Source organism: Haliotis rubra, unplaced genomic scaffold (genome assembly GCF_003918875.1).
Source record: "Haliotis rubra isolate DU_JTF1 unplaced genomic scaffold, ASM391887v1 Scf520, whole genome shotgun sequence".
In the NCBI taxonomy this organism is placed as follows: Eukaryota; Metazoa; Mollusca; class Gastropoda; order Lepetellida; family Haliotidae; genus Haliotis; species Haliotis rubra.
In genome coordinates, this window is record NW_025767214.1 from 201,282 (window position 1) to 207,281 (window position 6,000).

The following is a 6,000-nucleotide window of genomic DNA, read 5'->3' on the forward strand; positions in this document are numbered from 1 at the left end:
AGAAAGACCTCGTCTTGTGTGTAGAGCTGATGTTAGACTTCGCTGAAGTCTTCATAGTAGTAGCCTTCTTCTTCTACGAAGATGAAGATTTGGCCTTCTTCATCTGCGATGAGGTCAGCTCAGTAGACGATGATCTCTTATGGCCTCCGCCGTTCACCCCTGGTACATTGACCTGCTCCTGAGAAACGTTCAATTCACTGGAATTATGAATATCTGCAGCAGTGGTTAACACACTGTTATCAGCGCAATCACTCGATTTAGACATGACTTGTGAATACCTACGTACCCAGTCCTTAGCACGTCTATGGATGGAAAAAAGGTAATTATTAAATTCAACCGAATTTAAATTTACACAAGACTTACAGCGAGAGCTGAAAGAACATGAAATAGTGCCATTAGGTCATAATAAATGAGGGTCAGCCGCAGACACTCGGTACCTACAACGAATACAAGTTTTCATCAAATGTCAACATGAAGAAAACACATGTCAAACAACGGAAAATTTAAATCATATTTCCAACTGTAATGTAGAATACAATCCTAAAAACCGTATACAGCAATAATTTTGATGTAAGGTCCGAAAATATAAAAGGATATGTGCCGTATAGGGACCCAGGTGCTCTCACAACCGTCCTCAAGGGCGAAGAAGGAGAGAGTGACAAATATGGCCGATCATGTGACCATTTGGGAGCCAAAGGGAGGAAAGGGACGCTACTCTTGGGTGAGTGATTTTACGTCCGCGTTTTTAAATGGGAACTTCAAGGGATTTCAAGTGTTCCACTATCATTCGCAAGAGGAAGGAGACAAGCATAATTAGCATGAGTCAGGATAAGGAAAATATACAAGTTTACATTTCTCATTGATCGTGTGCGGTTATTTATAGACCAAGGTTTCTCTCCGATTTCATTGATTATCTGTTTCAATTTGAGAAGCAACTCCGGAAACATGTCTACCAGTGTTCATTATACACCTTTGCAGGGGTGCCAAAACATATCCATGACCTCGTGTTGCAAGGTATTTCATGGTCTCAGATGTCAGTTTTCACATGATACAAAGAGAACAGTTTTCGGATGTATATGTTACTTAAGCGTATGAGAATGGATACGCAGTATACCGACTCCGAGACGGCTTGTTAACACCGAGCACCAGGCAGGGTACCAACTTTTAACGTCTTTAGGCATGACGCTGACGAGGATCCAACACCGTCCGTCCACTCTCTTCGGAGATACATTCTCCACTGGACCACGGTGGTTCCTCCAGGTACACATTATTTTGTACCTACCGTTTAATTAATGAATGAGTGAGTGAGTATGGTTTTACGCCGCTTTTAGCAATATTCCAGCAATATCACGGCAGGGGACAGGGGGATGGGCTTCAAACATTGTACCCGTATGGGGAATCGAACCCGGGCCTTCGGCGTGACGAGAGAACGCTCAAACCCCTAGGCTACCCCTCCGCCCCTGCCTTTTAATGAAGTAATACTGCTGATGTGACAAAGATGGTCACCAACAGACATAACGAACATTTCTTAAAAATTATAAACTACTGAATGTAAAATATGTCTACATACCATGGAACGCAGGGCTGACCTTCCACACTGTGATCGGCCCCTCGGAGGCGAACTGACCGACGGCCAGCTCCAGGAAGAATAACGGCAGACCAGCCACCACCAACATGATGACGTAGGGGATAAGAAACGTGGCTGAAACATAATAATCTAATAATAACAAATTAAGATGTTTCGTGAGCAAAGGTTGTTTTAATTATGGACTTCGGTATTCCAGTTCCTTCTTAGGTCTACCCATTGGGTAATGAAGACATTGGCTCTATGTAATCAGGTGATCATTGACACAAGATCTAATAACTGACATTTCAATAAAACAAAGGGTCGTTTGAACGACTTGAAGTAAAGATGGCAAGACGTGCAGGGCCTCGTCTCTCTTAAACTGCTTTTGGTTTAATTTAACATCAGCACTGAATCGTTGTTAAATGTCATGAAAGCAAGGACGAGTAAACCCTGTTTTTATCCCTCGGATAAAGGTTTCATGTTTCATAAGTAAAAGGGAAAGTGTTTTAGGAAATTATTCTCCATTCGTCGTTTACAAAGTTTTTCAAACGTACGTGGTTTAACGTTAACACTGACCTCCTCCATTTCTGTAGCAGAGGTAGGGAAATCTCCAGACGTTGCCCAGCCCCACAGCGTAGCCCACACAGGATAGTAGGAACTCGAACCTGCCTCCCCACGTCCCTCGCTCTTCGGTCTTCTGCTCTCCCTAAAGATAAGAACATGAAGGTTGATGGCTGTTCCCTCCCTTGGGACAAGAACGTAAAGATTGTTCTCTCCTTAGACAAGAATGTAAGGGTTTATGGTTTTGAGGCATAACCAATTATTCTGAAACCACCCTGTTGGTTTAAACTATGTTGAAGATGAGCTCCTTGTCCTACTTATCTGTGGTAAATATTCTGAAGTAAGACATACGTGTTTCACAACCCACCAGACCCACCCTCCAACAATTGAAACATTTGTGCTTTTAATTACTTGTAACACCATAAATTATCTAAAAACATTAACTACATTCCTCTCCACTGTATTAAAACTAAGAGGTAAACCCTCAACTAATGGACCCTGTATTCCAATCGTTATCCTACATCCAGCATGTATGTATTCTTTATATTTGCACTATGTTGTATTATGGGTCAATGGCCTACATTACTGAAATAAAGTGTCTGTCTATCTGACACAAGAGCATTTTGAAAATGATATCGCCGATCTGCGTACAGAGTGTGTCGTGGGGGCTTTTATTCTTTGATTGACGTATTACACTCCAGTCTTTAGTTATCTTCAACATACCGTGGTAATGTTTCAGTGTTGTAGACAGTTCCGGCTCGCAACACAGCTTGAATAGGGCAAGAGTGAGTGAGTTTAGTTTTACGCCGCACTCAGCAATATTCCAGCTATATGGCGGCAGTCGGTAAATAACAGTGTGGACCAGACAACCCAGTGATCAACAGCATGAGCATCGATCTGCGCAATTGGGAACCGATGACATGTGTCAACCAAGTCAGCGAGCCTGACCACCCGATCCCGTTAGTCGCCTCTTACGATAAGCATAGTCGCCTTTTGTGGCAAGCATGGGTTGCTGAAGACCTATTCTACCCCGGATCTTCACGGGTCTGAATAGGGCAAGAATCATCATTCAGATGGAGAGTGGTTATGTCCAGTCATGCTTAAAACAGCTGTGGCAGAATGATATTTATACTTATTACATATGCACAGTAAATTTGGAAGAAAGTGTTCATTGTGTACCACTTTAGTTCTTCATTACCTATTTTACGAATTACGAACTCTTTACATGCTTACATCAGTCTTTAAGTCTTAAAGTATAAAGTAATTATTGTAACTGGATCCAGTCAGTTGACCTTAAACAATCAATCATTGAATTGTAGGTCATCGTGGCAATATATGCCACAAGATACATAAACATAGCCTCCATTGCATTTACAGGTCGGGGAGAACAGACGCATAAACGACCTATAATAGTTAGATCGAGCTATAGTAGTTCAAACGAGCTATATGCCTATAGGTCGATCGAGCTATAATAGCACATAAATGGAAGAGGCCCTTTAAGAACAACTTTCCGCACTGCGGTCATGGCATTGCTACACACGACTGGAATCGTCTTACCCATATGTGAAGCGACTTGCACCACAAACCCGAGCGTTTGTGATATATGAGCTACTAAACTACCTAACCCTATGGACAGTTACACTTGAGAGACAATATAACACACCTGAAAACTGAAAATATACCCCAAAACTTGGAGTCCCACTTCGCGAACAGCTGAACTTGACGATTGCATGACTTCCGGTTTGGAAATAGTACTCGTTACACGTGTATTTTTTGTTTTCCACTACCGTTAGACGAATAAACAAAAAAACTATGCAAGCCCAGTGTGGGACACATTTATCCGTCGCGCGAATTCTGAATCTGTTGCGTATTGATCAATAAATAAGGTCTATCCTTGTTTTGTATCGCATCTGGATGTGTTGTCGTGAAATTGTGTGTGTATTTAGTCGTATGGTCATTGCAACTCTTCGGAAGTACTTGTCATTTGGTCACATTCACTCATTCCATGCAATATATATATATGTTACCCTGGATTGGTAATCACCATAATGTGTAATGCACTTACATCAGGCTACATTCGTTCATTTTACCCATTCACAATGGCATCCGAAGCCAAGGCAATAGTGTTCAACAAATTGAGTTCAGATAGTACTTATATTGAAGAACAACACATTCACAACATGTTCATAAATGTATTGAATGTGTATTCTTTCAATACGTACTATCTGCACTCAATTTGTTGAACACTACCTCCTTGGGAATGGGTAAAATGCAAGAATTGACCCGTATGTCAGTGCATTACACATTATTATAACATATTGATAACAGTATTGCATGGAATGAGTGAATGAGTGACAACACATCCAGATGCGATACAAAACAAGGATAGACCTTATTTATTGATCAATACGCAACAGATTCAGAATTCGCGCGACGGATAAATGTGTCCCACACTGGGCTTGCATAGTTTTTTTTTGTTTATTCGTCTAACGGTAGTGGAAAACAAAAAATACACGTGTAACGAGTACTATTTCCAAACCGGAAGTCATGCAATCGTCAAGTTCAGCTGTTCGCGAAGTGGGACTCCAAGTTTTGGGGTATATTTTCAGTTTTCAGGTGTGTTATATTGTCTCTCAAGTGTAACTGTCCATAGGGTTAGGTAGTTGAGTAGCTCATATATCACAAACGCTCGGGTTTGTGGTGCAAGTCGCTTCACATATGGGTAAGACGATTCCAGTCGTGTGTAGCAATGCCATGACCGCAGTGCGGAAAGTTGTTGTTAAAGGGCCTCTTCCATTTATGTGCTATTATAGCTCGATCGACCTATAGGCATATAGCTCGTTTGAACTACTATAGCTCGATCTAACTATTATAGGTCGTTTTGCGGTTCTCCCCGACCTGAGAAATGGACTTCACACATTGTACCCATGTGGGCAATCGAACCCGGGTCTTCAGCGTGACGCTTAAACGACCAGGCTACCCAACCGCCCCACCATGACATAAAGCACCCACACCGACCAGCAGCAGGTTGAATGGGTTGGCTGTTGGTTATACAGTGTAAAACTCTATTATTGCTAGGGTTAACACATATACAGATCCTTCCATTTAAATGTACGCTTGTATTCTGGGACTGGTTTAAAAGAATAAGGTCAGATTAAAAAACCTCATCAAAAGTGACGTGGTATGATCCATTGCGATCACCACGTCTCAGGTTCCCCGATTTTCTGTATTTGAGATATCAGATATTGTTTACATCCATATTTGGTCTGTTTGGCCATTAGGAGACAAACGTCATGTATACTCGTGAATAACAACATGTTCTGAGTGCTGTTGATCACTGGATCCAATTATTACAACCGACACCACCTAGCTGGGATATTGCTGAGTGCGGCGTTAAACAAACAAACAAATACAAAAACAAACAAACCTGTTCTAGGAGTGTATGGTGGTAATTTTGCCGCATGACGAACAGATGCACCTGTGTTCAGGAAAAGCACATGTGCAGTGGACAGATCATGTGACCTACAAGCACTCGGGATCACGAGCTGCATGAGCTAGGGACCCGGATGCAGCGTTCAGAAACCAACGAGTGGCAACCACAAAGCCACACAATAATAACTAGTAAAAAATGCACAATATTTGTTCATGTGAACACCATCTATTCATTATCAACACAATAATTAATTTGATGTCCCAGAGAGATAACCCGAAGTCCCGTATGGCTTGTTAGGGAAACCTTGCCCGTCCCTTTACCCCTGATAAAAGTCATATGAAATATTAGCCTGACATAAACACTCCCTACCCGCTCCCCGAAAAATAAATGATTAAAAGGAACATACTAAACAATGCAAAAACTAACAAAAGGAAAGCAA

At 41.7% G+C, this 6,000-nt stretch overlaps 1 pseudogene; it reads right to left on the minus strand.

Annotated features, from left to right (window-relative positions):
* The window catches only part of LOC124252649, a 32,163-nt pseudogene extending 26,516 nt beyond the window's left edge, over positions 1-5,647 (minus strand).
* Positions 5,648-6,000: the final 353 nt, after the last annotated feature.